This window comes from Littorina saxatilis, unplaced genomic scaffold, assembly GCF_037325665.1.
Source record: "Littorina saxatilis isolate snail1 unplaced genomic scaffold, US_GU_Lsax_2.0 scaffold_1300, whole genome shotgun sequence".
NCBI lineage: Eukaryota > Metazoa > Mollusca > Gastropoda > Littorinimorpha > Littorinidae > Littorina > Littorina saxatilis.
Window position 1 is genome coordinate 1 of NW_027128535.1, and position 10,000 is coordinate 10,000.

Below are 10,000 nucleotides of genomic sequence, written 5' to 3' on the forward strand. Positions count from 1 at the left end.
GTGTGTTCATTAATGGTAAGCTTCTCAAACGTATTTAGTATAAGTGACAGTCTAATGTGGCGGGTCCAATGATGCGAACTGATAATCGCATGTTGTCGGAACGGTTCGTATTGTTTTGATTTTATTCCACGGCACCTGGGCAAGGTAAACAACATGTGTAACTGGTAGCTGGAGACTTTTTCAGTGATACACGAAAACACCGGAACGACAGTGTTAATGAAAACATTTTGTCTCCCATTTCTTGTAGACTTCATGAATCTCTCTAGTCACAAACACACTATCATTTTATGCGCATGTGATCACACTCGTATCTGTGAGGTCATCAGCTTTTACTAAAAGCGGGATATGACGTCATGAATGATATGTTTTCGAAAAAAGAAAAACCAAGTAAGAGGATATCATCAGAAAGATTGTGTATGTACAGTTACATGAAGTTATATCAATTATACTAAGTATTCTGTGAACCACTCTACATACACACACATATACTGACACACACACAGACACAGACAGACATACACACAGACACACACACACACACCACACACACACATGCACTCACGCACGCACGCACACACACACACACACATACACACACATACACACACACACATACACACAAACACGCACGCACACACAAACACACACACACACACACACACGCACACACACACACACACACATACACACACACTCACATACACCCCCTCACACACACACATAAACACACGCACACACACACACACACACACACACACACACACACACACACACACACACACACACACACACATACACGCACGCACACACACACCACCCTCGTTTCGATTTTCAGCCTATGTTAACAAAAGAAAGAAAGACATACATGTGTGAACACACAATAAGAACATGAAACTACCGAACAGTTGTAACAAATAGCCAAGCACACAAACACAAACCTTCAATTATGTTGATGTTGCAAACAACACACTTCTTCCCATTGTAATTAGAACATTTGAGGACACTGTTGTTGTTGGCGTTGACATTAGCTAACAAACGCATTGTCGTGTTTGTTGGCTGTCTGATGACTGAGTAGTTGCCGTTAAGAACAGAGCAGTTTTTACAAGGTGAAAGCGCACAATTGCTACAATTCCCAATTCTATTATCAACCTCTCCACTTGTGATGGACCAGTAAATGTTGTGGCCCTTATTCAGTCCTGTGCAGGTTATAGAGGTTGACTGGTTTGATACAACGTCGATGTTCCCGTCCTTGTTGCACTCAGCAAGCAAGTAGTTTGCAGCAGCAGCAACTGTGGAATAGTCAGGGTACAATGAACACAGGCCTTCTTAAACAAATCGGAACATCTTGATCTCATAGAAGAGCATAGAGTAGAATTAATATATCTGGTTTAAAAGAAAGGAACCAACAAACCAACAGGGTAACCGAGCCCCATTAACCCCCCCCCTCTCCCCCCTGCTTCGGAAAAAGGTAACACATTCTCATTATAACAATCAGGTTGACCACCCGACTGTGTCCTAATATGACTAAATCATGAGTTAGCTTGTACACATGTGGACAATCAACAACACAATAGACATTTTCCGGAAATAACTCTGTCGGGATTCAGAAGTGTGATGGAAGAGTTGCGCCCCTTACCACGGAGAAACAGGAAACACGTGGTTGACCAGTTTTAACAACGATTGTAGCAAATAACTGACTCTGATGTTATGAATGCAATATCCGGTCGATATGTCCATATTGCTTTCTAAAATACGCACATCGGAGTTTACGAATTGTCCCGACAATGCCCGATCGCTTGCCCCGAGTGACAGCCGACACCGTGCTTCCTGAGGTCACGTGAGTTTTGCTTGAGGTTCAGGTCACGGCTATCCTTGGCATTCGATGTCAGTAATCCCACACGTTTTGGGCTTATTTTTGTGGGCCACAAACGCGAAATGTGCCTCACAAATTTTTGGGCTTATTTTTGTGGGGCACATTTTGGTTTTGTGGGCCACAAACTGTATTTGTGGAGCATAAAATAAGGGGCACAAATTAAGCTTCATAAAAAATAAGGACAAATATTTGTGGGGCTTAAACAGTGTTTTTGGCCAAAAAAATGTTTTGGGCTCTTTTTTTTCCTCCTTATTTTGGACGTTGAGCGTGGTTTTCAGACCTACTGCGTTTCGGTATTTAGTTAATGGCGGTCGAAGGCGATCTGTTTGGACAGAATCTCCAATGGCAATGCATGGTGTTTGCTAATGCGAGAGCGAACCTTTGCATATTAACCAGAGGTAAGTTTCCATGTTTCGTTTCATAAGTGAGAGTGGGTTTATGGTAGTATGTGTTGCAACAGGTGTCATTTCGACTCACTCGAGTCACTGTCAGTGTCACTACTGTGATTGTCAGTCCACAGGCGCAAGGTATCGTTCACTGAACCAACACGTTGTTGCCCTGTACAGGGATTTTCTCATTAATTTGAAGAAGAAGATTACCACTACCACGTTTTCGCAACCTCTTTTGCATGATCATAATATTTTATAAATTCTTTTTGTTTTTAAAGATTGAGTCTAACTTGAAATACTCAAATAGGTAACCTTCTGATCGGCCGTTCCCAATTATTTTACTTGCAGGTTGGCATCAATCAGAAGAGAGCTAGAGCTAGTATGTTCAACTTCAAGGTCTCCTATCAGCTGAAAAAGCCAACCGATTGCTGCATGATCTTGAGGCTGTCACTGACAGAAGTAAAATATTTGATGCCACTGCCGCAAATCAGGTAAGAGTAAGTCGAAGAGGTTTTATTATGTACAACTGTCAGTGTTATGATGTACAGTGTGTTTTTTCCTTCCCCTCCCTTACACTCTCAAGTTCTGGTCAGAATAACTCATAATTATGGAGGTGTGTGTGTGTGACTGTGAGCAAGACTGAGATAGTGTTTTCATTTTATTTTTATAATTCATGTTCAGGGATAATAATAAAATAATGAACACCTAAGAGTCCAAACCACAGAACTGCTCGAACCTCTTAGCTTTATTTCACCAGTATGATGATCATGCAGTTCCTCCAGTTCATTTTTGGTATGCAACTATTAGTGCCCGTATGGTCTTATTTCATTTAAAAGCCTTGGGGATGTCGTCAGGCGTCCGACATAGACTGATTGAAAGGCTCAGATGTCTGATTCACATAGCCGCATGGCGGTCAGATGTGATCATGTCCTATCGTTTTGAACTGAGCGCTGTCATTGTCCTATAAGAACTCTATTCCTTCGGACAGCGCACTATTCTATATTTTTCTCTCAAGATACACATTTTCAAAAAGCGACCGAGCACTCTCGCGTATTTGTGCACTGAAGTTGTGCAGTGCGGATCTTGTGTTTTCGGGAATTCCAAACCGTTTGTGATATGGGCTGTTTGGGCTCACCTGTCTGCAGCACATTAAAGTTAGGAGTACGGGAGACAACTCCAACTGACCATAAGTCTTGCATCTGCTTTTGGTTTCAGTTCAAGACATTTTGACGAAGCGCATTGAATTATGCCACCGAAATAAAACCAAGGCCTGTCCACTTACAAAAATTGCTCGGTCAAAGTACAGTAAATCTTACATTTTGTTAAGGAAATGTGCGGCAGTAAAATTGAATTTGGAGAATACATGGAATAACCTGGTTTTCTGGGAAGTGACATAAAAATAAATAGAACAATTGTGAATACTTCTTCTTCTTCTTCTGTGTTTGTGGGCTGAAACTCCCACGTACACTCATGTTTTTGTACGAGTGGATTTTTACCTGTATGACCGTTTTTACCCCGCCATTTAGGCAGCCATACGCCGCTTTCGGAGGATTGTGAATACTGATCGACATAGAGTGCCGTTGCTATGGAAACAGTCGTTACATTGGATTTCTAGGAAACAGTTTAACAGCGACATAATACATCAGAAATTCCTAATATTTGGCACAAAGATGCACATGTATCATATCAACAATCATATAGAACGATTTTTTTACAACAGACTACAGTTGAATTTTAATATCTTTTGTCATAAGAATGAACGAATTTCTCACTGCATATTCATTACAATACCCCCCGCGGGTTAGGGGGAGTCCCATATTGGTTGGGACGAGAAAGAATTTACCCGATGCTACCCAGCATGTCGTAAGAGGCGACTAACGGTTCTGTTTCTCCTTTTACCCTTGTTAAGTGTTTCTTGTATAGAATATAGTCAATGTTTGTAAAGATTTTAGTCAAGCAGTATGTAAGAAATGTTAAGTCCTTTGTACTGGAAACTTGCATTCTCCCAGTAAGGTCATATATTGTACTACGTTGCAAGCCCCTGGAGCAATTTTTTGATTGGTGCTTTTGTGAACAAGAAACAATTAACAAGTGGCTCTATCCCATCTCCCCCCTTTCCCCTATCCCATCTCCCCCCTTTCCCCGTCGCGATATAACCTTGAATGGTTGAAAACGACGTTAAACACCAAATAAAGAAAGAAAGATTCATTACAATAATTAATTTAAATTCAACTGTAGTTGTTTAAAAAAACAAACACGTTCTATATGATTGTAGATATAATACATGTGTATCCTTGTGCCAAATATTATGAATTTCTGATGTATGATGTTGCTGTAAAGCCGTTTTCTAGAAATCCCATTTGACGCTGTAAATGCCAGTTTTCATCGCAACAGCCGTCAATATCCATCCACAATGTTTTCATTCATTTTAATAAGTCACTTCAATAACTACCCAGAAAACTAAGTTATTCCTTGAGTGTATTCTTCAAGTTTAAGTTTGGTAATTTTACTGCCGCACATTGCCTTAAATCATAAATAAAGGGTTCCAGTAACATACCTTTCTTCTTTATTGATTATGAACTTTGGAAGATTAGATGTTGGATCTGTTTTTAAAAAATATTTCCTTGATGTGTTGTACTAAGATCAACCGTCTGCTTGGACATATACTAAAGATCCACTACCTGGCTGCTGTCTGCTGAAAATCGATTAATTCATAGAAAAATATGCCTTTCAGGGAAGCAGCTAGCCGGTTGACTGTACATGTGTTTGTGTAGAGGTGTTCTTATTGCATGTTCAAGCCAGGACAGATGGTGACCTGAAACATTTACACATTACATATGTATGCAGGACTGCTACTGTTAAGCTTAGGTGCAAGTGACGAAGTGTGATGATATATTTGTTTGACTGATTATGGGCATTAAAATAAAACTGCAAAAAGAATACTTACTCTTGAGATCTGATTTTGTGTGTGTGTGTGTGTGCGCATGAGGGTGTGTGTGGGCAATTTGACATACTTGCAGAAGAAACAAACAGAGGTAACTGATAAACTGCATTTATTAACACAAAGATGTAAAAAAAGTGAGTTCACACATTTCACAAAAGTAAAACAAGGCAGTCTCACATGCATTCACAATATTTAGTACTCGACTCGCATGAATGGCCAAAGATTATAGGCTGAGAATGCAAGTTCTAATTTGGCACATTTGTACATGTAGCTGCATCCGCTAGACATATATATATCCATCTTACAATAGAAAAAACTACCGTAGTGGTTAGGACATCTGCCTGAAAATCTAGGTCCTAGGTTCGAATCTCTACAGAGGCATTTAATTTTTCCCCTTGGTTGAAATAAAAAATGCTCAATCCAGAGAGAGCAACCGTAAAGTTACCAGGGTAAAAGTAAAGCGTTGAATGCAGATATGAAGGTCATGCCAGCAGTGTGGGTCAAGATTCAGGCCGCCTTCTATGCACAGAATTCTGTGTAGGATTCTCAGCTCTATCTTTACAAACACATAATCCCCAATAGTCATACAGTGGAACCCCCCTTTTAAGACCCCCTCCATGTTAAGACCTTGTTTTCTCAGACTTTCTGTTCATAACCTCTGTAAATTTACCTCCATTTTAAGACCTGACTTTCTCAGATTTCTGGAGGTCTTAAAAGGGGGTTCCACTGTAGCTGTAAGACATAATTTTGTTTAAAACACTTATGCCTTTTGGGGGAAATAAATTAATAAGAAAAGACATCACCACACTAAGAAGTCAGGGTGCTGACTTTTGCTATGTGACCAAGTGGAAGGATTTTCTTATCCCATGCAAAAAGCCTGATGAAGGTCTGACGCAGTGAGGCGAAGTGTTTTAATGAGGCAGAGCAGGCATTTAAAAAATAAGTTCACTACATCCAAGTGAAAGACACAATCTTGGCAGACTGTATTACAAAAGCAACATTTCAGCACAACATAAGAATGAATTGAACCATCCAGGATGCACCAGAACGACCCAAAAACAGAATCAATGAAAATGTTAAACAAGATAAAGTACTGACTAGGATTCAAAGGAAGAAAAAGTCATGGGTTAACACATTTCATGTGCATAATGCAGTTAAAAGATCTAAATTCTAATATTGCAAACAAAGTCTATACATGAACACGCATTGACTGAAACATACACACACATCTCCCAAAGCTAAGCCTGTGTGTAAAATACTGCCTGTGAGCAGCTTAACTTAAAGCACTCAAACAACATAAAAGATAATACCACTTTATGTAGTAAAAACAAACAAACCGTTGTTTGCTGTAAGAAAATATCTGCATACCAACACTACCTGTATTTAGCTGAATTGACAACTTACATAAGTCAAAATGTACCCTTGATCCACACCGCACCACACATTATTTGTGTATAATGTTATTGTTAATGTGTTACATGTTCATTTCACCACTAAGGCAACAGAAAACCTCTGTAAGTGTAAGCATCTTCAGATGGACTATATTAAAGCAGTTCTGGTAGCTCTGTCAGCACAGAATGGACTGAATCTGATCATCATCTGCAGCAAAGCCAGGCACCACTCTGCAAGCTGCCTGCACGTCATATCTCGGCACCTCACTTCCTGGAAAATAAAGAAAATGTATTACTGAGCACATCCAGACTTTGCTGTGCGCTGATGGGGATATGTTTTGGGTATCGAGAAGAGGGTGTGTGTTGGGGGTGGGGGTGCGGGAAGGTAGGTAGGAGGTATTACTTGTTCTTCACAAGATCAGTGGGATGGAGAATAGTGTGGGTGATACTGACAGTGACAACTATGAACTAAACTGTAAACATTGTTCTGTACTATTACAGGTGCCATCATTCCTTCCTGTGAAAACCATTTATTTCATGGATATATATTTATACTTTCATCATTAAAATTAAAAAGATAATCTTTCATCATTAAAATTAAAAAGACTTCCTCACAAAGTTACCTTTCTAACAACATGATATCTTGTTATGCTGCTGATGTGAGCAGCTTTTCTGGAATATGATGGAAAGTTACTATTTTTTAAATTCAGCATGAGCCCTCATCCCACACACATATTTAGCGTTGACACCTTAGGCCAAAAAAAAAAATTGTCTGTTTAGGGTAACATGACCAAAAAAAGTAGGGTCGGTAGGTAGTTAAAGTTTTTTTTTTTTTTTTGTTTTTTTTTTTTTGTGTGTGTAAATGCTATGTTGGCTGAACATTCACTTCTTATATTTGATGAATACATGTTTCAAAACTAACGTATAAATAAAACAGAGAGAAAGGGAGAGAAAGAAACGCCAAATGTCTCTTTTTAGCATTTTTACCTCTTTTTTTTTCTTTTTTTTTTTGGAAATCAAAAAAAAGTTTTTGGGTCGGCGCCAAATCGATAGGGTCGGTCGGGTTACCCTAAACAGACAATTTTTTTTTAGGCCTTACAGTTTTGTTGAGAAATGTGATGTGAATTCATTCAGAAAATTCTAACTCTGCGCAGGGGCAGTCAGGGTGTTGGATGTAGAAGTAGGTATCCAAGTACACAGGCGGTATTACATACAATTTACATTGTAACTCTTATTCCATGTAAAAAATAATAATTAAAAAAATGGCCAGATCTGTGATTGTGAGCCAAGGAAAGGACTGACTGTTTTTAAAATAATTCCAGTAATGAGTAAATCTTTCATTCTAGCTATTTCCTGGTTTTTTTTCTTGCATCGCAATAGTTCAATGTTCATACAAACAGTATAATGCACTTTATGAGTATAGGGTTGCAACAAACTTTAAGATGGGAAGCAGAGAGAAAATAAAGATATTTGTACCAACCACAGGTGTGGTTAAGGTAACATAGCCAAAATAAATAGGGTAGGAAGTTAGGCAATCACTTTTTTTTTAATACTTTTTTTTCTTAATAGCAGAGCAACCAAGCGTGTAGCAATCGCAACCGAAGAAGATGCCGCCATTTTTGTCATGGCAAGCGTCTGTTGGGCCTTTTTAGTAATTTCCCCTGCATCGTCTGTCGTCTGCATGACGACTCGAGCGCTTTCGCTTTCATTGCGTTTTCTGCACTCGCTTTCTTGTTTTCATTTTTTTGGGTACAAATTTATGTAATAAAAAGTTTTTGGGTCGGCCCCTAATAATAGGGTAGGTCGGGTTACCGTAACCACACCTATTTTTTTTTAGGCCTTATATACAAAGTACATCATACCAATTACCATGCACAGTATTACTATGCATCTTCAAATATATGAATAATTTCATAGATCTACAAAGTACTTGTAATACAATTTACAAAGAACAAAAGACTGCTGAATTATCTACATCAGTACATGTTTATAGCTTCAGACTACAATCAATCAATCAATATGAGGCTTATATCGCGCGTATTCCGTGGGTACAGTTCTAAGCGCAGGGATTATTTTTTTTATTTAAAAAAAAAATTATGCAATTTATATCGCGCACATATTCAAGGCGCAGGGATTTATTTATGCCGTGTGAGATGGAATTTTTTTTAAACAATACATCGGCCAGCAGATCGCAGCCATTTCGGCGCATATCCTACTTTTCACGGCCTATTATTCCAAGTCACACGGGTCTTTTGGTGGACATTTTTATCTATGCCTATACAATTTTGCCAGGAAAGACCCTTTTGTCAATCGTGGGATCTTTAACGTGCACACCCCAATGTAGTGTACACGAAGGGACCTCGGTTTTTCGTCTCATCCGAAAGACTAGCACTTGAACCCACCACCTAGGTTAGAAAAGGTGGGAGAAAATTGCTAACGCCCTGACCCAGGGTCGAACTCGCAACCTCTCGCAAGTGCGTTACCACTCGGCCACCCAGTCCATCACCAATACCTAATGTTACTATATATATATATATAAATTTTACCATACAGATTTGACAAGCAAAAGCTGTAAGTGGTAAAGAAATGTGTAACTTACTCTTCAGGGGTAGTCTGTAATGTAATTTGTAAAGCACCACGCCAAGTCATCCTGATACCTCTCCAGTACATGTATCCATGTTTAAAGGTAAACTGTTGGAACTGGAAGACAGGAGCTGTATGAATGATGCACATCATGTCTGGTTTCTCGGGAGGCCTGAAAAAACCAGAACAATATTAACATAACATGTCTTGAAAATGAAATAAGTACTATTTCAACTTCACTATCAGAGCCAAATCACTCACTAATTCAGTAATTGTTTTGTTTATTCTTTTACAAACATAGTTCATACACTGATACAGCAGCATTTGATTCTGTGCATGCAGATTAAAGATGTCAAGCATTTTATAAACTTGAGTAAAAAAAAAGAACACAACAAAAACACACTCAGTGACTCACAGTCACACCCAGTTACTCAGTAACACTAACACACACATGAATAAAAAACAGATAAATCTTGCTCAGTTCTACAAAGGCCACGTTTGCAATGGTCATGTCTTGGATTTTAAAAACAATAACTTACCTGCTGGTTGATCCAAACCGATGATTGAAAATCAGTGAGACTGAGAGGAAAATGTCCTGTAGTGTACAGTGCGATTCATCGCCAACCTCCCCATTCAAGGCAGACCGTGTCCAAAATCAGCTGTACCATTCACATCCCGATTGCATTCCTTCAGAAGGGCAGTCAGTGTTTCAACTTCTTTGTCGATATATTTCTCTGGTGGACGTGTTGAACTGCTAAATATTAGATTCACGAACGACGGCCGCCATGTTTTTTCGTCAACACTACTATTCATGTACTCC

The 10,000-nt window shown here is 39.1% G+C and overlaps 1 long non-coding RNA gene across 1 annotated transcript in view; it reads right to left on the reverse strand.

The window, feature by feature from the left end:
- Nucleotides 1–5,298: 5,298 nt before the first annotated feature.
- Nucleotides 5,299–10,000, reverse strand: part of LOC138956892 (uncharacterized) — a 5,003-nt gene continuing 301 nt past the window's right edge. Inside the window, exons 1-3 of the long non-coding RNA XR_011452856.1 lie at nt 9,720–10,000; nt 9,197–9,352; nt 5,299–6,868 (exon numbers count right to left, since the gene is read on the reverse strand). The exon at nt 9,720–10,000 is cut by the window's right edge and continues 301 nt beyond it. This is a non-coding gene — a long non-coding RNA (uncharacterized lncRNA). The remainder of the gene's footprint in view (nt 6,869–9,196; nt 9,353–9,719) is intronic.